At 38.1% G+C, this 26052-nt stretch overlaps 1 protein-coding gene and 1 pseudogene across 7 annotated transcripts in view; one reads left to right on the top strand and one right to left on the bottom strand.

Annotated features, from left to right (window-relative positions):
• The window catches only part of RABGAP1L (RAB GTPase activating protein 1 like), a 767496-nt gene that overhangs the window by 34421 nt on the left and 707023 nt on the right, over positions 1–26052 (top strand). The gene's annotated exons all lie outside the window — the stretch shown is intronic.
• Positions 15578–16312, bottom strand: LOC123586577 (annotated as a pseudogene).

The raw sequence follows: 26052 nt of genomic DNA, 5'->3' as shown, positions 1-26052 counted from the left end.
TCAGCCACTCTGAACTGAAACTACAACAGGCTTTCACAAATTTGCGGATGTAGAGACTGTTTATGGAGGATGTTACCAAAGGGTCTGCATGTCCATTCAGATACTCAAATCCCATGGCTTATTAGGGTGACAGTGTATATACCTGGATCCCCCCGCGCCCCCCTCCCACTTTTTGTTTTGAGGAAAGAAATCTTGGAACATACAGAAACTACAGCTTAATAATAGATTCTTGGTAAACACAAAACTTGTGATGAATAAGTCATTTGATATATAATTTTCCTTATCTTTTTGGAAGGTTTTGCATGTAAATGTCAATTATGTGGATTTTTTTTTCTGAGATCTAATTCACATACCATAAAATTCTCCATTTTAAAGTATACAGTTGGATGGTTTTTAGTATGTTCACAAGATTGTATACCACTAATTCCAGGTAGAGTATGCATTTTTAAGAAAGGCATATCTTTTACCACATTTAGATGAACTTACCTCTGATTTTCTTTTCTGCTTTAAGAAACCCTATTTTGTCAGGGGCCCCTGGGTGGCTCAGTTGGTTAAGCATCTGACTTTTGGCTCAGGTCATGACCTCATGGTTCATGGGTTCAAGGCTCTGTGCTGACAGCTTGGAGCCTGGAGCCTGCTTCGGATTCTGTGTCTCCTTCTCTGTCTGCGCCTCCCATGCTCACGCTCTGTCTCTGTCTCTCAAAAGTAACTAAATGTAAAAAAAGAAAAAAAGAAACCCTATTTTTGTCTTTGGGCTTATCTCTGCCTTTTATTAAGTCATTTGGAGTGTTGGCTGTAGTCTCGGTTTAGAGTGCTTGGTGGAGCCAATGGGTTTTCACGGTAGTCACTGGTTGGTACTCAGTAAACTCCAACACCTGGATTTTCTTTTTTTTTTAATTTAATAAAAAAAAGTTTAGAGAGAGAACACGAGCAGGGGAGAGGGGCAAAGGGAGACAGAGAGAGAGAGAGAGAGATAGAGAGAGAGAGAGAATGAATATGAATCTTAACCAGGCTCCACACTCAGCTCAGAGCCTGACTTGGGGTTTAATCTCCTGACCTGAGGTGAAAATCAAGAGACACTCAACTGACTGAGCCGCCCAGGCACCCTTATCTCTCTCTTTTTTAGAAGTTTATTTCTTTATTTAAGTAGTTTCTACCCCCAGTGTGGGGCTCAGATTTCACAACTCTGAGATCAATAGTGACCTGCTTTTCCGACTGAGCCAGCCAGGCACCCCAGCTTGAGGGAGAACTTTCACCAGTTTCAAGAAGTCCTCAAACACCTATCTCTACACTAATTTCATTTTTATTCTATTTCAGAATAAGAGAAGATAGAAAATAATATCATTTTGGATGACTTTGCCATAAGGCTGAATGATGGTTATTCTTTGACAGTGGAGCGTTTGTTTGATAACTTAATTATTCACTTCTTCCTCTTGCATGAATAATTAAGTTTTACCATAAAAGTTATTTTTTTAGACCAGATAAAGATGTTTTTCCTTAGCAACTCATGATACTGTCATGCATGCATTTTTATAATTGCTATAGTTCTCTTAAATAATTCCCTTCATTTTTAGAGAAGCTTTATTTACCATTCCATCTGAACATTTTCTTTTTTTAATATTTTTATTATTTTTGAGACAGAGAGAGACAGGGCATGAGCAGGGGAGGGGCAGAGAGAGAGGGAGACACAGAATCCCAAGCAGGCTCCAGGCTCTGAGCTGTCAGCACAGAGCCTGATGCGGGGCTCGAACTCACGAACCGTGAGATCATGACCTGGGCCGAAGTCGGACACTTACCCAACTGAGCCACCCAGGCGCCACCCATCTGAACATTTTCAATGAGATTTGTACAGGGCATTATAATTTTCCAACACATTTACTTTCCTTGGGCAATGAAAATATGTTTGTTTTTACATCTGAGAGAGATCAACAATAGTTACAGAATTTAGCTTTGTCTATTTTGTCTACCCTATTATGTCTCAAAATGAAAAAAAATTAAAAAAAAATTTTTTTTTTGAGAGAGGGGGAGTGAGTGAGTGGGGGAGGGGCAGAGAGAGAGGGAGACACAGAATCCAAAGCAGGCTCCAAGCTCTGAGCTGTTAGCACAGAGCCTGACATGGGGCTCGAACCCACGAACCTGAGGTCATGACCTGAACCGAAGTCGGAACCTTAACTGAATGTGCCATCCAGGCACACCTACCCTATTATATGTCTTAATAGCAGGTTCTCTGAAAAACAATTTAGGTGTTATATTCCAGTTTACTGTTATTCTTGACTTAAACTAAAATGTAATTCTCATTAACTGCAAAGCATATCTCCTCAAGTTCTTTAACTTTAATGAAGTCAGAACTTTGTTTTCTTTCCTTTCCTTTCCTTTCCTTTCCTTTCCTTTCCTTTCCTTTCCTTTCCTTTCCTTTCCTTTCCTTGTTTCAAGAACAATTCTTTACCCTTTCTCTGACACCTGCAATCTCTTATAGACCTTATATCTCTATGCCATATTGTCCAGAGGGAGGACAGCTTCTCTCTCCTCTCTACTACATTCTCTTTGTGGGTTTAATCTGATGAGACAGTTTAGTTCTTAAAATCTTTCCTGTACTGTTCAAAGGAAAATGCCATGTTAATTGGCTTAAAGCTCCTTTTGGAACAAAGTGTTACGGTAAAAGGTATTAAGTTAATTGGCTTAGATTCAGTTAGAGGCCTGCCCCCTCTCTTCCTCCTGCATCCTTATCCCCACCACCAGATGCTCTGGGGCTGCTGTACAACTGAGGGAGAGAGAGAATGGAAACTAGAAAATACATAATATGGATGTTGGTCATTTGTATTTTTCTTTAGTTCATTTCTATTGGAGTACTCATCTTTTTTTTTTCTTTCCGTAACAACTTGTTATAATACCATTTGTCATGTTCCAAACTTTTGCCTTTATTTATCTTATTAAAAATTTTTTTTAATGTTTACTTATTTTTGAGAGAGGGGAGCAGACAGAGGTTCTGAAACAGGCTCCACACTGACAGCAGAGAGCCCAATGAAAGGCTCGAACTCAAAAATTGTGAGATCATGACTTGAGTGAGTCATCACTGAGCCACCTAGGCAACCCAACCCAAACTCTAGCCTTTAAATGTTGCTCTTATTATATAATATGCAGAAGTCTTAAAATTTTATGAAGTTACATTTATCAGTCTTTTTATTCATGATTTCTTCATTTGCGTTATGCTTATTTCTTTCCTACCCTGATAACAGAAATAGTTGTAGTTTTTTTCTTAGTCATTTAACAAACAATCAAAATCCTTTTGATGTTTGTTTTGAGTTTGGTTTCTGGTAGGTGTCACTTTGAATTTTTTCCCTAATAGCCGTTTGTCCCACCACCTTCTTATTGAATAATCCCTCCTTTCAGTAATGTTTTGAATGAACCTGTCCTTTCACAAATGCTTTGTAATTTGCCACTTTTATTGGATACCAAAATCTCATGCTGGGAAGCTCTTGAATTCTCTATTCTGTTTCTTTGATTTGCCTGCAATTTCTTATATCACTCTTAAGTAATTTCAATTAATCTTTGTATCTGGTGATTATGCCTTCTTTCCCTTTCCTCTATATTTTCTTGATTGTTTTCCCCATGTTTTCTTCCAGATATTGACACTACTTTATACGTATTTACTGAGTACGTGATATATGCCAATTTTTTTTTTTTTACATGTTTTTACATGTTCAGTCCTCATAACAAGCCAATGATGTTGGTGTTATGTCACAATTTTACAGATGAAGAAATTGAGATACAGATGGGTTTAATACTTAGTTTAAGAGCACATTAAAGCTGAGGAACTAGGAATCAAGCGCTGGCAGTCTGACTATAGAGCTCATGTCCTTAACCACTATCCCAAAGGTTAGATCATTGTGTGAATTTTCAAGTAACTTTTTTTTTTTTTTAAAGTAATCTCTATACCCAACATGGGGCTGAAATCAAGAGTTGCATGCTCTACTGACTGAGCCAGGCAGGCACTCCCACAAGAACTGCTTTTTAAAGTTTTGATGGAATTAGATTGAACCTGTAAATCATCTGGCATCTTTACAATATATAGTTATATAATAGTCTGTTTTCTGAATTCTGCTATCCTGGAAAATTATATGTATCTGTGTTTATTGGAGATTTTGAGTACTTAGGTAGAATTTACTAGTATTTTTTGTAAGTACTCTCTGTATAAGAAGTTTATTCTTACTGGCTTTCTGAATGGGTTCCTCTCACCCTCTTTTTGGTGTAAATGAGATACTACTGGCCTAAAAGAAAGCTGTTGAATTTGTGTATTTTGTATCTGGCAGGCTTGCTTAAAAATAAAAACACATGGGGCGCCTTGATGGCTCAGTCGGTTAAGAAGCTGACTTTGGCTCAGGTCATGAGCTCACAGTTGGTGAGTTCAATCCCTGAGTCGGGCTGTGTGCTGACAGCTTGAAGCCTGGACTCTGCTTCTGTCTCCCTCTGTCTCTGCCCCTCTCCTGCTCACCCTCTGTCTCTCTTTTTCAAAATAAACATTAATATGAATAAATAAAAACAATACTGATCATCTATTTTCATAGAGAATATATTTCAGAAAATGTTTAAAAAATAAATCTCTAATAATCTGATAGATTTATGTGTGTAGGGGGGTGGATGTATTCTATTTATAGGTAGCTAAGAAAATGTGAAAACTCTAGATAATAGTTAGATACTGCTTTTAGGTTGGTTGAGATTCTTTCCAGGGATTCACGGTCCCTGGGGAGGGAGGCCTAGTTACTTTCTTACTGTACTGTTGGCCAGGAAGCTTTTGCATGGGATTATACCCCTGTCCATGGTAGCGGTGAAGATAAGCATTTTACTTGATGGGCATTGCTGCAGAGGAGATCTGGCCTTTTTCCTCAGGGGCTGATGATGTTATCACAGAAGAGCAGGAAATAAATTTTGTCCTGTGGATGTAAATTGCTGCCTTTTGGCATGAGAAAGGCAGAGAGTGTCATTATATAAAGTACAAAACTATCAAATGTGTGAAAGTAGAGAAACATTTGTAATAATAACAACCAGCACTGTTTTGTGTACTTCATGTGCTCTAAGAACTGTTATTTTTCTGAAATCTTTTATTAGTTGGAATAGATTTTCAGTTGATGCTTTCAGATTGTGATAGTTTATATAATAATATTACTATAAAGGTATGCTGTAACAAAACCAGAAATATTTTGACATGTAGTATTCTCATTTTTACATTTTAAACAGTCTATGATTGTAGCTTTGAAGTCCCTATTGTCCTGAGTATTTAGTGCTTTTTAATTTCATTCAGTACATATTTATATAGTGTTTACCATGCGTCAGACATTCTTTTAGGTGTTGGGGAAGCATCAGTGCACCAGACAGATCATCTGTTTTAGTCAGGGTTGGGGAATGTTTGTCAATAAATGAGCAATTAGGATCCCCTCTACTTGACATAAACTCTTACTGATACTCAGTTTTACTATATTTTTGTCAGAGAAGTATCCTAAACAATCTCTACTCTAAAAATTTGAGTGTGTGTGTGTGTATGTGGTGTGTGAGAAAATGAACCTTTATGTTTGGCCAAAATGATAGAGTGTTTATGTACATATCTATTAATGAACCGTGCCAATTAAACTTCATGTCTGTATCCTCATTTCTTAGAAGGCACTTGATTTGTTAACAGCTAATTGTCTTCTGCTTGAATTGTCTGTCAGTTTTTCATTGTATTTTGAACAGTTTTTGCTCTATGGATTTGATATTACACTATTTGGTGTATATAGGATTTTGACTAAGAGATTTTTCAGTGTGACTTGTACTGCTTATCAATATAAAAATACCTCATTTGTCCTATTTAATGCTTTTAGGCCAAATTATACTCTGATATTGAATCTGCCTATCTCAGTATCTTTTTTATTTTAATTTACCTGATATGATTTGTACTTTTCCCCCCAACTTTCCATGTACTTTTAAGTATGTCTCTTTGAAGTATATATTAGCTTGAATCACATGAAATTACCATTTCTATAGGTCAAAAAAAGTCATGTATTGGTGATTTCATATGGTCCAACCATGGTTAGCCACCAGCTTTTTTTTTTTTATTTTAGTACTCATCATATTTTGACCCCATTTAAGAATCTTTTTAAAAAAATTAAAAAATATTTTTAATTTTAGAGAGTGCAATCAGGGGAGAGGGGCAGAGGGAGAAAGAATGAGAATGTTAAGTGGGCTTCATGCCCAGCATGGAGCCTGATGTGGGGCTCCATCCCATGACCATGGATGGGATCATGACCTGAGCTGAAATCAAGAGTTGGACATTCAACTGACTGAGCCACCTAGGTGCCCCAAGAATCGTATTTTATTTATTTATCAACGTTTATTCATATTTAAAAAAATTTTTTTTAACGTTTATTCACTTTTGAGAGACAGAGCATGAGCGGGGAAGGGGCAGAGAGGAGACACTGAATCTGAAACAGGCTCCAGGCTCTGAGCTGTCAGCAGAGAGCCCGACGCGGGGCTTGAACTCACGACTGTGAGATCATGACCTGAGCTGAAGTCAGACGCTCAACCGACTGAGCCACCCAGGTGCCCCCGTTTATTCATCTTTTGAGAGACAGAGACAGAGCATGAGTGGGGCGGGGGGAGGGCAGAGAGAGAGAGAGGGAGACACAGAATCCAAAGCAGGCTCCGGGCTCTGAGCTGTCAGCGCAGAACCCAATGCAGGGCTTGAACCATGAGATCATGAACCGTGAGATCATGACCTGAGCTGAAGTCAGCCTCTCAACCAGCTGAGCCACCCAGTTGCCCCAAATCTCTTACTTTTTTAAATTCTTTAAATTTTTAACAATGTTTTTATTTATTTTTGAGAGAGAGAGAGAGAGTGTGTGTGAGTTAGTGAGTGGGTTAGAGGCAGAGAGAGAAGGGGACAGAGGAACTGAAGTGGGCCTGATGCGGGGCTCAAACTCATAAACTGTGAGATCGTGACCTGAGCCATAGTTGGCCACTTAACCAACTGAGCCACCCAGGCACCTCTCAGGAATCTTTTAATAGATAATATAGATACCAACAATAAGTAGCATTCATTAAGTTCTTAAATGTATTGTTTGTTCTAAGCACATTACTTATGCTAGCTCGTTTTATATTTACAACAGTTCTGGGGGGGTAACATGATCCTCCCTATTTTATAGCTTAAAAAAATTAAGACATGGGGAGATTAAGTAATTTGCTCAAAGTCATAAAACTTGTCAGGGTAGAGGTTGTGATTCAAAACCAGTTATTCTCAGCTGTCAACGCTGACCACCTTGACTTTGGCACCTATTAAGTTGAACTCTGAGCATTCAATTGGTAGTAACCATTTTGTTCTCCCAGGTGTGATGGTGATGGTGGTGAATAAATCTGCATGAACAGGCTTCAGTTAATTATAAATGCCTGGTTCTTTCAGTAGGATTATACACCTCAGGGACGATTCTAGGAAATTGACCTGTGGTTCTGTGCTGTTCCGGGGGAAAAGTGCTGAGATTGTTATCACTTACCTAGCAGTTGGAGGGAGGCATGCACTAGATAGTCTTTTGAATAGTCAGGAAAGGCTAGAAAGTTATAAAAACAATAAGCAATGTGAAGAGATAGCAGATTAGAGGTTGCTGGGGATAAGGAGGAATGGGGAGCGACTGCAAGTGGGTAAAGAGTTTCTTTTTGGAGTGATAAAAATGTTTTGAAATTAGACTGTGGTGATAGTTGTACAACCTTGTGAATGTACTAAAACCCACTGAATTGTTTTTATTAAATTTTTTTTAATGTTTATTTTTGAGAGAGAGTGCACGTGTGCGCACACACATGCACACGAGTTGGCGGGGGGTGGAGAGAGAGGGGGACAGAGGATCCCAAGCAGGCTCTGCACTGACAGCAGTGAGCCCGATGTGGGATTCAAACTCAGGAACCATGAGATCGTGAATGGAACCAGTCTGATACTTAATTGACTGAACCACCCAGGTGCCCCTCACTGAATTGTTTTTAGAAAGAAGAAAAAGAAAAGAGCAATGTGAGCTTTTTGGCAAATGCTGCAGCACTTTGGGTGGGGACTGAAGGCCAGGGGAGCTTGCCCCTCTTTTGGGGAGGATGTATCTGACTTACTACTTTATTTTTAAAAATAAGCTTTATGTTTTAGAGCAGTTTTAGGCTCACAGCAAAAGTGAGCGGAAGACACAGATTTTTGTATATACCCTCTGCCTTCACACATGCGTAACCTCCATTATCAACATTTCCCATAGGATGGTACATTTGTTAGAATGGATGAATCTGCATTGTTACTGCTCAAAGTCCATAGTTTACATTAGGGTTCACTTTTCCTATGAATTTGGACAAATATATAATGACATATATCAACTATTTTAGTGTCATACAGAGTGTTTTCATTGCCCTAAAAATCCTCTTTTTTGTTCTTTGCTTCCTCAGCTCTTGTCAACCATTGATCTTTTTACTGTCTACATAATTTTGTCTTTTCTAGAATGTTATATAGTGGGACTCCTACAGCGTGCAGCTTTTTCACACTGGCTTATTTCACTTAGTAATGTACATTTAAGTTTCCTACATGTCTTTTCATGACTTGATAGTTTATTTCTTTTTAGCTCTGAATAATGTTTCATTGTCTGGATGTACTACAGTTTATCCATTTGCCTACTGAAGGGCTGTAGGACAGAAGGACTTTGTTGCTTCCAGGGTTTGGTAATTATCAGTAAGGCTGCTCTGAATATCCATGTGTGGGTTTTTGTGTGGACATTATCATATTTTCAACTCCTTTTGGTAAATACCAAGGAGTGCTGGATTGTATGGTCAGAGTATGTTTCATTTTGTAAGAAACTGCCAAACTGTTCTCCACAGCGGATGTCCACTTTTCATTCCCTCCAGTAATGAATGGGAATTCCTGTTACTCCGTATTCTTACCAGCATCTGGTCTTGTTACTGTTCAGGATTTCAGCCCTTGTAATAGGTATGTAGTGGGATTTCATTGTTTTAATTTGCATTTTCCTGATGACATATGGAGCTTCATCTTATTTCATAGGCTTCGTTTTCATACGATTATTTGCCATGTTTGTATCTTTGATGAGGTAGGTGTCTGTTAAGATCTTTGTCCATTTTAAAAATCAGGTTATTTTCTTACTGAGTTTTGAGAATTGTTTATTTTGGATAAGTTTCCTTTGTCAGATATCACTATTGCAAATATTTTCTCTTAGTTTGTGGCTTGTCTTTTCACTCTCTTGACAGTATCTTTGCAGAGTGGAAAATTTTAATTTTAATGAAGTCCATCTTATCAGTTTCTTTAATGGCTCATGCCTTTAGTGTTGTATCTTAAAGTCATCACCAGTCCAAAAGTCATCTAGATTTGCTTCTGCGTTATCTTTTATAAGTTTTATAGTTTTGATTTTACATTTAGGTCTGTGATCTATTTTGAGTAATTTTTAAAAAATGTTTGTTTATTTTTGAGAGAGAGAGAATGAGAGAGAGAATGAGAGGGGGAGGGGCAAACAGAGAGGGAGACACAGAACCCGAAGCAGGCTCCAGGCTCTGAGCTGTCAGCACAGAGCCCCACTCGGGGCTCAAACTCAGGAGCTGTGAGATCATGACCTGAGCTGAAGTTGGATGCTCAGCTGACTAAGCCACCCAGGTGCTCTAATTTTGAGTCAATTTTTGGGAAAGGAGTAAGGTCTGTGTCTGTATTCCTTATATTCTGGCATGGATGTCCAGTGTTTCTGTACCAATTGTTAAAAAGGCTGTCTTTTCTCCATTGTATTGCTTTTGCTCCTTTGTCAAAGATTGTCCGACTATATATGTATGAGTCTATTTCTGTGCTCTCTATTTTGTTCTGTTCATCTATTTATGTGTTCTTTTGCCAATAACACACTATCTTGATTACTTTCTCTTTATAGTAAGTCAGGTAGTGTCAGTCCCCAGATTTTGTTCTTCAGTATTGTATCAATTATTCTGGGTCTTTTGCGTCTTTCTGTAAACTTTAGAATTAGTTTTCGACGTCCATAGGGCATCTTTCTGGGATTTGGATTGGGATTGCATTGAATCTATAGATCAAGTTGGGAGGAACTGACAGCAATATTGAGTCTTCCTATACACAAACATGGAATACCGTTTCTTTAGTTCTTCTTTGATATCTTACATCACAGTTTCCTAGCTTTTCCTCATATACGTCTTGTATATAATTTTTTAGATTTATACCCAAATATATAATTTTTGGGGTGCTATTGTAAATGGTATTGTGTTTTTAATTTCACTTGTTCATTGCTGGCATATAGGAAAGTGATTGATTTTTATGTTAACCCTGTAGCCTGCCACTTTGCTGTAATTGCTTGTTCTAGTAATTTTTTGGTCAGTTCTTTCAGATTTTCTACATAAACAATTATGTCATCTATGAACATATTCTTTATCAATTGAGGAAGTTCCCTTAATTCCTAGTGTACTAAGAGTTTTTATTATGAGAGTGTTAGATTTTGTGAAATGCTTTTCTCCATCTACTGATACAATCATGTGATTTGTCTTTTGTAGCCAGTTGATGTGATTTTTGATTGTTGGATCAGTTTTGCATACCAGTTTTTGCAACTGTCACCCAGAAAACATCTCCAGATTGCCTGGTCTCGTGGCCAGCAGGGCTTATCCTTGTGGTCCCACAATACTGTCCATATTTATGTACTTGAAAACCTGCTGCCTGAGGGTCTGGCTTCTAATCAACCTGAATCTAGGTGCTGACTGATATTCCCTCCTGCTCCCCATTTTGGGACACAGACAGGTCTCAGCATATTCTCAACAACTGGGAGCTATTAAAAATAAAATAGGCTGAGGTCCCTGGGTGGCTCAGTTGGTTAAGTGTCTGACTCTTGGTTTCGGCGTAGGTCATGATCTCAGGGTTTGTGAGTTCCAGCCCCCCATTGGGCTTGGTGCTGACAGCATGGAGTCTGGGATTCTTTTTCTCCCACTCTCTGCCCCTCCCCTGCTTGTGTGTGCCCTCTCTTTCCCTAAATAAATAAATAAATAAATAAATAAAGTGCATGCCCTCTCTCACCCCAAACAAACAAACAAACAAACTAAAAGAAAAATAGGCTGCTTGGACAATCACAAAGGTTCAAGAGACAACCAGTATGATTGAATGATAAGGTTCATCTCTTACATGAGACCACTCTTTCAAGAGTGGGAGAGGTGGCAGTTTTATCTAAAACAGGAATAAACATAGAAAGTCAAACAAAATGAGGAAAAAGAGGAGTAGGTTCCAAATGAATAAGATAAAACCTCAGAAAAATGGCTTAATGAAATGGAGATAAATGATTTACATGATAAAGAGTTCAAAGTAATGATCATAAAGATGCTTACTGAACTTGGGAGAAGAATGGTGAACACAGTAAGAAGTTAAAGAGTTAGAAAATATAAAGAAGTACCAAATAGAAGTCACAGAACTGAAGAATACAATAACTGGTCTGCAAAATATAATGGAGGAGTTCAACAGCAGGCTAGATGAAGCAGGAGAAAGGATCAGTGAACTCAAAGATAGGGTAGTGGGACTCATTCAATCAGAGCAGGAAAATGAAAAGAGAATGAAAAGAAGTGAAGCTAGCTTTAGGGACCTATGAGACAACATCAGGTGGTCTAATATTCATATTATAGGGGTCCCAGAAGGAGAAGAGAGAGAAATGGGCAGACTTATTTGAAGAAATGGTGGCTGAAAACTTTCCTAACCTAGAGAAGGCAATGGACAATTAGATCCAGGAAGTCTACAAAGTTCCAAAAAAGATGAACCTAGAGAGACCCACACCAAGACACATTATATAATAAAATGTCAAAAGTTAAAGAGAGAATCTTAAAAGCAGCAACAGGAAAACAACTTGTTACATACAAAGGAACTCCTATAAGATTATCATATTTTTTTAGCAAAAACTTTGCAGGCTTGAAGGGAGAGGCATGATATATTCAAAGTGCTGAAGGAAAGAAACTTCCACCTGGCAAAGTTATTCAGAATTGAAGGATATGAGATAAAGAGTTTTCCAGACAAAAGTAAAGGAGTTCATCATCACTAAATCAGCCTTACAAGAAATGTTAAAGGAACTTCTTTAAGCTGAAGACGAAGTTCCCAAGGTTGTAACAAGAAAACATATAAAAGTATAAATCTCACTGGTAAACATAAATATATAGTAAGGTAGTTGACTAATCACTGACAAAGTTAGTTTGAAGGTTAAAAGACAAAAGTAGTAAAAATAACTATAACTACATAATTAGTTAAGGGCTATACAAGATAAGATGTAAAAGGTGCCACCAAAAACATAAAAGGCAGAGTACAGGAGGCTAAAATATAGAGCTTTAGAATGCATTCACACTTAAATTGTTATCAACTTAAAATAGATTGTTACAGGTTGTTATATATAAGCCTCATGGTAACCACAAAGCAAAAATATATAGTGGGTACACAGAAGATAATGAGAAGGGAATCTAAGCATACCACTAAAAAAACCCTCATCAAATCACAAAGGGAAAGAGCAAGAGAAGAGAGGAATTACAAAGCCTTCAGAAGACAATAAAATGACAGTAAGTACAGATCTATCAGTAATTACTTTAAATGTAAATGGACTAATTTTCCAATCAAAAAGCATAGGGTGCTGAATGGATTAAAAAAAAAAAAAAACATTTATATGCTGCCTACAAGAGACTCACTTCAGATGTGAGGACACAAACACACTGAAAGTGAGGGATTTAAAAAGATGTTCCATGCAAATGGAAACCTCTCAGACTTGCCCACACTGAGCCTCAATTACAGTTTAAGTTTTCCTACCTCAGCACTGATTCCCATGGAAGTTTCTGCTCCAGTGGGTTATGATTCTCTATATTTACCTGACAGTCTGTTCAGTTTTGGGGGCAGCAGTTTGTCTTGTCACTTCACCTATCTTTTGGAGCTAAGAACAGTTGTTGATTTTTTAATTTGTATAGCTTTTTACTTGTTATTAGCATGAAGTGGCTATTTCTGAACTTCTTAATATGTGGAACTGGAAACCAGAAATCCAGGTTTGTTTTTGTGTTCTTACATTTAAGGAAACTTGTGGTTTTTCCCTCTGTTTGTTGATTGTTTTTGGTCACGATTAGTATAGTGCAGAATCCTTTCACTTTCATGTGACAGGCTTTTGGTTTTCCTTTCACATCCATCTGGCTTTATGTTCTTAAAATTTTATGCATTTTTGCTGTTGCCTTATTTCTGCTATCTCTTTTTGTGTGAGTAGATTATGGTTCTTAATTCTTTATCCAAGTAATAGAGAAGATGATACACAGTTTCTTTTTATTCTATTACTGGTTACATATGTGTTCTGTGAAAACATTTGCAACAAACTGTTTCTTTAATTTTCAATATGGAGATTCAAGATGTAGTTGATTTTCATTATTTGTGGTAGTTATGTTCTTACACAGCTACTACAAACACTGAATTAGCAAATACTAAAGTAGTTCCTAGGGGATATGTACAATTAGGTTCCTGTGAGCTTCTAGTCACAACGTTTTTATCAACCAATGAACACATTACCTTGTTTTATGTATACTTCTGTTTAAAGAGATCTTCTTTAATATATGTTTAATATGTAGATTTAACTCATGGCTGAAGGAAGCTTATCTAATGCAGTTTTTTCATATGTCACATCATCATGTTCTTGTGCTTAGGAACACCAGACAGCCCTTCAAGCACTATAGTTGGGAACATTTGAAATAGTAAAATGTAAAAACATGACAATAAATAGACTGTGAAAAGGACGCTAGTTTAGAGTTTGAGAGCCGAAACAAGAAGGCAGAGCATTGCCTTGTTCACCTTCAGCCGGAAGCATGTGTATTGGGCGACTCAAATTTTTTTTGCCACATTGTGCATGTCTGCAAATAACTTCTAAAATGCTGTAAATATTGATTTTGGGATTACACGCAAGTTTTAGTAAGTGAGTTTACAAATGCAAAATCTGTGAATAGTAAGGATCAACCATATCTGTTAACTCTGAAGGTAAAAAATTTTATGTATGTAAATGTATATCTATTTTTGTCTTTCTTGTTAGGGTTTTGTTGATAACTCTGTTATTTTGACCCAAAGTGTTATTTTTCAGTGTGTAAAATCAGTTTTTTCAGGAATTTTTTACATTTAATGTTTTATGACTCATCAACAGTAGTTGTTTAGTCTTAGTACTGTGTAATCGATTTTATTGTTTACTCTTTGTTCTTTGTAGACTAGCTTCCATGTCTTTTTAAATTTTGTTTCTTGTTAGCCTGAAATATTTAGTTGGGTAATTATCTTCATGAAGAGTTTATCATATGAGTGTTCTCTTTTCTGAATTTTTGTCCAGTTGAGAAGCAGTTGGTCTTGTATGTGTATAGGTATGGGGTTCTTGGGTTTTGATCTTTCTGTTTCACTCTGAAAATTTAAGGATTGCTTCATTATAATTTGTGTTGTACTTTCCCAGAGGAAAGGGTTAAGTCTGAGATTAATAGAAGTCTGTTCTCCCTGGTCCTCATTCTCCTCCCCTCTTCTCCTTTTTGTAGATAATTCTTTGTCACTCCTTGTTTTTCTGTAGGATTTCTAAAAAACATTTTTACTAGGCTGTATCTAGGTTTTAGCATGTTTTATTTTTTCCTTGTGTACTCAAAATCTTTAGATGTCCCATTTCAGGTTTTCCTTCAATTAGAAACATTAGAAACATTTCATGTATATACATATATATACGTACATACACACACACATATGAAACAGAACATGCTTTATTTAGCAAAAACTGGTGAGTGTGTATGTGGGAAGGCATGGCAGTAGTATGCAGGGGCTGAAGATGAGAGGGTCAGGGTGCATAGCATGGCTGAGATGTGACTCAGGATAGAGGAGCTAGAGGTCAGAAGACTGAGTTGGGCACTCTCTGGTAACTTATCATCTGGTCTTCTAAAGGCTATCTGAGGCTCAAGAGCTCCTGGGGTTTCTAGAGGCCTGACCAGTAAGGAGGGACTTCAGGGACAGTCTGAACAGCAGGCAGCCTTCACAGTGGTCCACAGCTCCAGGTTGGCCTCCAAGATGGGGATGTCCAGGGTGGAGAAAGATCCAGAACCTGAAGCATCACATCCTTGGCTCCATCATTCAAAGGTGAGAAATACCAGCAGCAGAGCCTAGGAGAGTGTCTGAATTTCTTGGTTAGGTTATCAGATTAGAAATATACTCCCTCCCCTCCAAAAGTGTGCGTGCACGCATGCGCACACACACACACAGATAAAAACAACCACAAGCTGTCTGGATCACTATCTTAATGGCTCCAGCTCAGGGGATTAGGCTCTATTGTCAAGGGAGTCCCCACTACCCTACTGGAATTAGACATAATTCTTTTTTTTTTTTTCAACGTTTATTTATTTTTGGGGACAGAGAGAGACAGAGCATGAACGGGGGAGGGGCAGAGAGAGAGGGAGACACAGAATCGGAAACAGGCTCCAGGCTCTGAGCCATCAGCCCAGAGCCCGACGCGGGGCTCGAACTCACGGACCGCGAGATCGTGACCTGGCTGAAGTCGGACGCTTAACCGACTACGCCACCCAGGCGCCCCTAGACATAATTCTTAATGGGGTATTTGGAGGGACCCCAAGAGGTGACATGTGTGGCAGACACCAAGTATCGGCCCATATAATGGTATCCACTGTCCCCCTCCCCCCCGCCCCCAGAGGGGCAGGTGTGGCACAGTAGCCCCTCGCTCAGCAACAAGAGGCGAAGAGTTGCTCTACCTAGGAGGAGGCCCCCAGCTCCGGCTTTTGGGCCTTGAGCACCCATGGGTTGTTGAAGTACCGGATGATGGTGTGGGCTGTCCAGCAGATGGGGATCAGGGTCAGGACTTCTGAGATGACAAAGATGATCCCAGAGAAAAGCATCAGACAGGCCTTGGACTCCTTGTCTTCCATGCAGGTGGTACCCTTGGCTCTAGTGAGGTGCACCAACGAACCAAGGAGAGCCAACAGGAGGTTGATGACGCAAGGGGCGCAGACAGTCTGCAGGTCCTGGAGCAGCATTAGCAGTGGGTTGTACACCTTGTACTGCATCTGGCCTGTGCTCTGCACCATGCAGGACATCCACGGCCCCTCCCATGCCACCTGGGCCACCATGGTGATGTTACTGATGAAGGCAGTCACCATCCACAAGGGACAGGGCACAGAATGCAGGAGCATTCATCCAGCCAAGCAGGGTTAGGATGATCTGCAGGATCTGCAGACCACCGGAAGCCACAGCAAGTTTAAAGTTGAGAGGAGCTGCAAAGGAGCCCACGGGGATTTGTAGGAGCCGCCGATATTATATATTTTAGAGAGACATTGTATAGTGGTTAAGACTATAAACTGAGGAGCCAGATTGCTTGGTTTCCAATTCCTGCCATGATACTAGTGTCTTTGGGCAAGGTTCTTAACATTTTGTGCCCTAGTTTACACATCTGTAAAATGGAGATAATAACAGACTTACTTTAAGATAGAATTAAAAGAGTTTATGTAAAGTGCTAAGAATAGTAACTGGTATAGTTAGGAATTGTATTTATTATAGGCTTTATTACTATTCTCTCTTCAGCTTCCTCCCCCCGCCCCGGAATTGTTATTTTTTTAAATTTATGATTGTCTCTTTGGGATCTGATCTCCATATTTCTCTTACCTCAGTGTTTGTATTTCTTAATTTTTTTGTCAAATCTAGGATAAATGTTTGTTTTTTTGTCTTGTTTGTTTACTAATTTGTTCTGGTGGAATATCTAATCCAGACCTGGTGTGGTTTTGCCTTTGTTAATCATTTTATTTTGTCTCTGTGCAATTTCTCCTAATCTTCCTTCTTCATAACTTCCTTCTCTAGTTTCACATATATAATTTTGTTTTGAGTGTCAGTTAGAAAATTTATAAACATGTTTTCCTGTATCTTATAGTAAATCTATTTGTGAAGAAATTTGGTTTATTTAGTCAAGTGTCCATAATTTGAATTGTAGTATCTTTTTGGATGTGAAGTTTTTTTCTTCTTCATTTTTATAGTGGAAAATCTCTGTTAGCCCAATATGGGTCATAACATAAGATAGAATTTGAGATGTATTATAAGAGATGGATCAAACTAAATCTTTAAATAAGTTGAAGGTAAGTGATACTGCTAAGACTCCTGTAATAACTGAGCCAGGGTTCATAGTATCATAAAAACAATAAATGATAGTCACTAATATGTATTCAACTTTTTTTTTTTAAAGTGCCAGGAAGTATGCTCAGTGCTTTTACATGCATAATATCATTTAATTTTACTCCAACAACTCTTAGGTGGATTATTGTTTTTGCTGTTTTAAACTTGATGAAGTTGAAGGTTAGATTTACTTAAGGTCATACAATTTGTAAATGGTGGAGGCAGGATTAAACTCAGTTGTGTGTATGCCGACTCTATTGGTTGAGGGCTTAACAGGTTTTAAGGCCTTAATTGTCAATATTTATTAGGGCTTGAACTCTTATAAGTAGGTTTAGTCCCAAACTCAGACTCTGCCCCATCTCACCCATGGTGGATGGTGGGAGCTGTGTTTAGATTCCTCTTAGTGAAAGAATTCCTCAATGCTCCACTTAATATACTTTGAAAAACCATGGAATTTGTTCACTTCTTAATTTGGGTTATTCATAAATAACTCCTCTGATGCACACAGGTAATCCTTCTCATTGCTGTACTACTTTATTACTTGTTTCTTAAGCAGAACACAGTACTGCTGATGTCTTGCTTTTAAAAAATCTGTTGTGGTCTATATAGATATTCTTGGAGTTCTGGGCATATGGTTGGCACCTTTTCCTGGAGAGCAGAGAACCCCAGTTTGTATGAATGTATTTTCTGTTTTTTTTTTTTTTAACAATTTTAAGATGGTTTTATTAATTTAAATTTTGAGAGAGACATGGTACGACTGGGAGAGGGGCAGAGAGAGAGGAAGACACAGAATCTGAAGCAGGCTCCAGGCTCTGAGCTGTCAGCACACAGCCCGACGTGGGAATCCAACCCACAAGCTGTGAGATCATGATCTGAGCTAAAGTTGGACATTTAACTGACTGAGCCACCCCAGCCTCCCCTATATGAATGTATTTTCATTGTTTGCCATATTCCCTGTCACTTAATAATTGTTAGTTGAATGAGTACTGTATAAATTAAATTAGATAAGGAGATTCCAATAGTGTAAGTCCTTCAGGATGGGCATATTTAATGCGGTTGAATATGCATATCACAATCAGCTAGGATCTTTTTTCACAATACAGATTTTTTTTTTTTTTTTAAGTTTATTTACTTACAACAAGCTCGGGAGGGGCAGAGAGAGAGAGAGAGAAAGAGAAAGAGAGAATCCCAAGCAGGGTCTACCCTGCCAGCACGGAGCCCAATGCGGGGTTCAAACTCACAATCTGTGAGGTCATGACCTGAGCTGAAATCTAGAATTGGATGTTTGAGCAGGCACTGCTTCACAATGCAGATTCTTATTATGACTAGTCCTTTTTCCTTTTCCTATCCATGATATTTGGGGTTCAGGAAAAGAATGGTTCTAAGGGGTCGAGTACATTTGGAGACTGTAAAATGATTGAATGTTTGTTGTTTTTTTTAACGTAGGCTCCATGTCCAGCACAGAGCCCAACGAAGAGTTTGAACTCACGACTCTGATAACAGACCTGAACTGATGCTTAACTGAGCCACCCAGGCACTCCATTTGAATATTTCTTTTCTTCTTCTTGTTTTAAAGTTCATTTGAGATGGAGAAAACATGAGTGGGGTCAGGGGGGAGAGAGGGAGAGAGAATTCCAAGCAGGATCTGTGCTGACACAGCTCAGAGCCTGACATGGGGCTCGAACTCATGAACATGATCTGAGCTGAAATTAAGAGTTAAATGCTTAACCAACTGAGCCATCCAGGTGCCCCTGAATAGTTCATGATGAATAATTCCTGCTTTTTTTTTTGTTTTTGTTTTTTTTGATATTTAGGTGTTCGTGCTGTAATGATTAAAATGTGTATACGGTTTAGATCTTGTTTATAATAACTTTTAAGGGTTTCATGAAGTAATAACACATTATTGTCTAGTTCATTATGGAGTTATTTACTGTATTAAACCAGTCCTATAATGACTTTGCAGATTGTGATATTACTTTTGTCTTTTAGAACAGGAGAGACATAAATAATCCCTAGGTTGAAGGACTTGACTTAATGAGAGCAAATTTACGATAGGTGAATTTTCAACGTTTATTTATTTTTTGGGGGACAGAGAGAGACAGAGCATGAACGGGGGAGGGGCAGAGAGAGAGGGAGACACAGAATCGGAAACAGGCTCCAGGCTCCGAGCCATCAGCCCAGAGCCTGACGCGGGGCTCGAACTCACGGACCGCGAGATCGTGACCTGGCTGAAGTCGGACGCTTAACCGACTGCGCCACCCAGGCGCCCCGTACGATAGGTGAATTTTTAACTCTTTGAAATGTGGTATAGTATTTTGGTTAATTAAGATGATTGTTTAGGTTACATGAAAACAAATCTTTATAAAATGAAAATATTTGTAGTAATTAAAAAGGAATGAGATTATTTTGATCAGCAACAGGGTGCATTGTACTGTACTGGGAATTAATGGCATAAAAATATCTCTGGTACCTATTTCAGTTTGTTTTTATTAAGAATTTGAGATTTTGTGGCAAATAAGAGTAGAGGCAAGAGAAAAATCAAACTAAAATAGGTACTTGAGATGTTTTTATATTAGCTCTTATGTAGGTGGTAGCTAAAAATCTGGTATTCCTAGAATGTGAAACACATATATCACATCTTACTCTTTGGCACATTAGCAGGATAAGCTGGCATAAATAACAGCTTCTTTTCCTGATGGGAAAATTTTATGCCTTTTTGTACTTTTAGTCCATTAGATTTTTATCTCTACTTGAATGTGAATTTAAAGAAACCCAAACATTTATCTGTACACAAGCTAGATGGGTGGCTCTAAAAAAATTGTTTTGATTGTATAACCCATAAGCTAATATCATTGGACTAGAGCAGACTTAATTAGCTGGGGAGATTGGTGAAACTGGTTCTAGAGGTGATAGAAATTATGTTTTAAAGGATTCAAGTTTTGTATATCTAGTTTATACTACCTTAGCATTTCTAAGATTTGAGTTTTCTATGCCTTAAAAATTTTTTTATTGACCTTTTCTGGGATTGAGATAGTGTTTGTTTCCTGCTGTATTTGTTTTCTAGTCAAATTGGTTCTTTATATTTTTATTACTATTCCTTCTAATTATGTTTCAGTGTTATTTGGTACATAAAATTTCAGCTACATTTTCTTGTCCCTTTTGATTATATTTTGCGTTTATATGAATGACCTTTGTAGAATAAAGTATGGTGCCTTTTATCTTGTTGAAAGATGAAAAGCCTTTTGAGGTGGTCCCCTTTCTGTTCCAGTCATTCAAATCTGAGATCACTGTGCTATCACATTGCAGGCCATTTTTCCTTGACACTGAAGGAGGGCCTCACTTTGGTCATTTTCTTTTGTTTTAATTTGCTGTTGTCATTATGGAAGTTTCTAGGAACTGTTCTTTAATTTTGACATGTACTTTATTTTTTCATCATATATTTGGGTGTCACGTGCTAGATGCTAAAGGAAATATAGGCTTTGTTTTTGTGGGGTTTTTTTTTAAACTTTCCATACTATTATTTACTTTTTTCTTCTATTTTGGCACATTTTAAGCATATAAAATACAAATTTCAAGCATAAAAAATTAGGGCGAATGATATAATATATAATCCTGTAACCTCTTATCAACTTTAGCAGTTATCAAATGATGACCAATCTAGTTTCCTCTGTGCCCACCCAGATTTTATGAAGCAAATCTCAGACATCATGTTAATTTGTAAATATTCACTATGCGTTTCCAGAAGACAAGGATTCTCTCATAACAATACCACCATTTTCATACTCTCAGAAATATTAACAATCATTTCTTAATATCATTGATTTGTCACTGTTCTCATTTTCCTTGCATAGATGGGAAATTTGGTGTGGAGGTCTCTAACATTTTAGTTTACTATCTTATTTATTTTTTATTTTTTAAATATATATTTTTAATGTTTATTTTTGAGAGAGAGAGAGAGACAGACAGACAGACACACAGCAAGAGCGAGAGTGAGCCTCTGAAGCAGGCTCCAGGCTCTGAACTGTCAGCATAGAGCCTGTCCTGGGGCTTGAACTCAGGGACTACGAGATGATGACCTGAGCTGAAGTTGGAGGCCTAACTGAAGTTGGATGCCTACCTGACTGAGCCACCCAGGTGCCCCTACTGTTTTCTTTTAAAAGTTACCTCAGGGGCACTTGGGTGACTCACTTGGTTAAGCATCTGACTCTTGATTTTGGCTCAAGTCAAGCTCTCTTGGTTGGTGAGATGGAGCCCCATCCACATCTGGCTCTGAACTGACAGTGTGGAGCCTGCTTGGAATTCTCTCTCTCTGTTCTTCCCCAACTCGTGTGCACTTGTGTGCACTCTCTCTTCCAAAATAAATAATCTTTTTTTTTTTTTTTTTTAAGGCTAATTTATTTTTGAGTGAGGGAGTGTGAGCGGGAGCGGGACAGAGGATACAAAATGGACTCCGTGTTGACAGCAGTGAGCCTGATGGGAAGCTCGAACTCACGAACTCTGAGATTGTGACCTGAGCTGAAGTCGGGTGCTTAACCGACTGAGCCACCCACATACCCTTAAAATAAATAAATAAACTTAAAAAAAGTTACCTCATTATATCTTAAACCTGTGGAAATTCTATATAATGACAAGTGTATGCTGGTTATTTACCCAGTGAAAGAAACTGTCAATACTGTTATCATCCTTTAGAGGTAAAGTTCTGATCAGGCTGTGGGGTATTAGATGGCTCTTTGGGTTTTAGGAACTTTGAATTTACTCACCTTGGGTAATCTAATTCATTTATTGTGCAAATATTTTTCTGTCTGCTATATTCCAGACATTCTTCTAGGTGAATAAAACAAATATCCTTGCCTTTGAAGATGCTACATCCTAGTGGGAGAAACAGACAGTAAACAGTAAATATAATACAAAAGTAAATCAGATTGTATGTTAGAAAATAAGTGTTCTGGGAAAGAAAGAGTAAGCAGATCAGGATAAATGGGGGTTGGAAATTGGTGGTGGGGAAGCAGTATGAGATAAGACAATCAGGGCAGGTCTTTCAAGAGGATGAAATTTGAGTAAAGATGTGAACAGGGAAGTAAACATGTTAGATATCTGGTCGAAGAGTGTTTTGTTTTGCAACAGCCAGAGCAAGCATGTCTAGTGGTTTAAGAGAAAGCAAGGAGCTTGTTTTAGATGGAATTGAGACTACAGAGGGGAGAATTGCAGGAGATAAGTCACAAAGGTAAGGTAAGATGGGGTGGGGAAAGTGGTGAGGAGGGGTGACTTTATAGTGCAGACATGTAATGGCCTTGAAGGTCACTTGGCTTTTATTATGAATAAGATGGGGGAGCCATTGGAGAGTTTTGATCAGGGGACTGGAAAGAACTAAATTAGAAGGATCATTCTGGTTGCTTTTGAAAATTGACCATAGGTGAGCAAATAAAGAAGCAGAGAGAGTAGTTTTGAAGGCTTTTAGAATAATATAGGTAAGAGATGATGGTAGGTGGGGCTGGGGCTTGGTGGTGGCAGTGGTAGTGGTGAGAAATGGATGATTTCTGGATGTAATTTGGAGGTAGAACCAAAGTAATTTGCAGATGTTGTAGATGTAAGGTGAGGGAGTGGAGAGAGAGAGAGTTAGTTTGAGGAAGGAGAAAAAGAGAACAAGAGGAGTAGCATGACTGATAATTTTGTCCAGAGTAACTAGAAGGGTGAAATCTGCAGGAGGGTGGTGTGGAGTGAGGATAGGTGGGTTAGGGGAAAGGTTGGAAGTATGGTTTCTGAGTGTGTTGAGTTTGAAATGTCTCTTAGGTATCCATTTAGAGGAGACTACTAGGTAACTATGCTTGCCAAATAACGTGTTGAACATCAGCAACAACAGTGAATGCTTGTTAAAAAATTAACTGGAAGAATCTAGTTAATGGAGTGGCATTAGAACCTGGGGCTCTAATATTCCTATCTCTGCCCTCAGTGTGCAGCAAGTGTACTGTGGCTTGTGATCCAAGATTCAAAGGCATGACAACTACCAAGATGGACATCAACATGCACATTCAACAACATGAGAAACTGTCAGATACTGGATTTCTGAGGACTTATTTATCACACCTTGCCTATTTAAAACCTCAGAACACATTTAAAAACATCTGCTAGTAGGTGGGATAGTCAATAGAAATGGTTATGGAGTCATTGAATAACTTGTTCTTCTAATTATATAAAGTATCTTCGGGTTTTGTTTGCCTCATGAGAGTGCAAATTTGTAAAGTAGAAAAATCTAGTACTAGAACAGTTTTTACTTTGAATTATTTTTCCAATGAACAGGGACTTAGTTTATAGTTTATAGTTTCAATTTAGCAAGGACCCTCTTCCCTTTTGCTTTTGTAGATGCATGACATTATATAATAGAAACTCTTACGAAATGTTAGGTACATGTCAAAATATTTCCTAAATATTAAAGTTCTTCAGATTATTCTGTGCCTTTGTGTTTGTTTTATTTGTGCAACACAATTTGGAAGTCCTTTTTTTAGGATTTCAAAAGTTTTTTTCATACTACTTAACTTTCCTCATAAGCACCCCATTGAATCATTTTACTGAAAAGATTAGAAAGTAGTCTGAAGTATAGTACCTCTTCTTTGTTATAAATTTACCAAATCAAGGAAAAAAATGCCTCTTCTTGAAACCTAGTTAACTTGAGGGATTTTCTAGAACTCTAATTCTTTTATGTGGCTCACTAATTCTTGCAGAACTAGACAGAGATAAATGCATAAAACATACAAACGTTCACACTGTATGCCAAGAAGCATTTGGGTTTTATGTATTTAAATTTCTTCTGAGGGTTAAAAGGTGTTAAGTCAGGCATATCTCAGAAACATTCAGTGTTATACTAAACCAAGAGGGCTCTGTGCTTCAAAGACAGAGATCAGATCTTTGTAGACTTAATAGGAAAAGAAAAACAATTAAAAAATATCACTTGACTTCTTTTCTTTAGTTGTGTTGGTGCAATGTCTGAGGTGTCCTTCACTGCTGATCTTGTGTGGGTCAAATCTCTTAGTCTTTCTCGTAACTGTAGGAACCAGGTCTGGTTGCCACATTCACGAAGTTTTGGTTGCTACCTTGATTCTCTCTGCTATATCCAACAAATTGGCAATTAGCATTTCCTCTGTTAGTGCCAGTTATTGTGGCGAAACACAGTAAACATGAATTCACTTCTTTTTCCTCTTAATTCTGCTTGGTGTTATATTTTGGTATACTTTGATAGACTGTGTTATGTGAGAGCAGAAGAGACAATTGATTGGAATCAAATGTTTGTAATAGTGTAATAATTACCAGTCTTTGGAAAGGTAATATGCTAGTAAATAGATTTCTCAGTTGAGGATTTCTACGTTTTGTTTCAGGCTCTGTAACTTGTTAGATTATTTAATTTCTCTGTGCTGTAGCTTTTTAAAGAAATATTTGTTCTTCAAATATTCAGAAGATAAATGATGTGTAGAAGCTAGAGCTTAGAGATCTTGGAGATTAACTAGTCCAATACCTTATTTTCAGATAAAACAAGTGTGTTCATAGAAGTAAGATGCCTTTTCTCATAGATACATTGGGCCAGAAAGAACTGTGATATGTGCTTTATGCAGTATCATACAAGATACCAAGTGTTAGATGGTGACCTACATATCACAAAACTTTGGTTTTATTGTATCAAGGGGGGATATAACTATACAGTGGATACTTTAGTGATGAACTCTTCTGTCTTGTGATGATTTTTTTTCCCCCCTTGACCATATGCCTGTATCTGCTGGGCACAAAACTGATTATTAGTCTTAAGCCAAGTTTATGGGACTCTGAATTGTACAGACCTTGGTTTTCCAGGAAGTAAGTGACTATATAATTTTATCAACCTTACTCTTGAATAGATGGCATATATAATAATGGCAGAAAAACCAAGAGAAAAATATAAAGTCAAATGCCATTAAAAATTTTGAGTATTTTTTCAAAATATTTTTCATTTAGGGGCACCTGGGTGGCTCAGTCGGTTAAGCATCTGACTCTTGGTTTCAGCTCAGGTCATGATCTCATGGTTCGTGAGTTTGAGCCCTGTGCCGGGCTCTGCACTGACTGTGCAGAGCCTTCTTGGGATTAACTTTTTCCCTCTCTCTCTACATCTCCCCCACTCATATTTGTGTTCTCTCTCTCTCTCTCTTTCTCAAAAATAAATAAATAAACTTAAAAAAAAAAATTGGGTGCCCGGGTGGCTCAGTTGGTTAAGCATCCAACTTCAGGGCAGGTCAAGATCTCGTGGGCTGTGAGTTCAAGTCCCATGTTGGGCTCTGTGCTGACAGCTCAACACCTGGATCCTGCTTCAGATTCCATGTCTCCCTCTATCTGCCCCTCCTCTGCTCTCTCTGTCTCTTAAAATAAATAAACTTAAACATTTTTTAAGGGGGTACCTGGGTGGCTCAGTTGGTTGGGCATCCGACTTTGGCTCAGGTCATGATCCAGTGGTTTGTGGGTTCAGGCCCCACATTGGGCTCTGTGCTGAGGGCTCAGAGCCTTGAGCCTGCTTCGGATTCTGTCTCCTTCTCTCTCTCTGTCCTTCCCCAGCTTGCACTCTTCCAACTAAGCCAGCCAGACACCCCTTTAAGTGAAGGCATTTAAAAACAGGTCAATGAATTAGTCAACCATTGCTGTGGCAGTGCTACATAACAATGCTGAAATGTTTGCTGGCTTACAAAACAAATATTTAGGTTTTTAACTCATGGTTCTGTGGGTCTGGAGGGAGACTCTACCTCTTTCTGTGTATTGGATTCGGGTCTTTTTCATAAGTTGCATTTTGAGTCTTTTGGCTTCTTGGTCCACTATCATCATCATCATCTTCTTCCTTTTTTTTTTTTTTAATTAAAAAAAATTTTTTTTAAAGTTTG

Source organism: Leopardus geoffroyi, chromosome C3 (genome assembly GCF_018350155.1).
Source record: "Leopardus geoffroyi isolate Oge1 chromosome C3, O.geoffroyi_Oge1_pat1.0, whole genome shotgun sequence".
Classification (NCBI taxonomy): Eukaryota; Metazoa; Chordata; class Mammalia; order Carnivora; family Felidae; genus Leopardus; species Leopardus geoffroyi.
The sequence above is the reverse complement of the archived record's forward strand: the minus strand, read 5'-3'. Positions and strand labels throughout refer to the sequence as shown.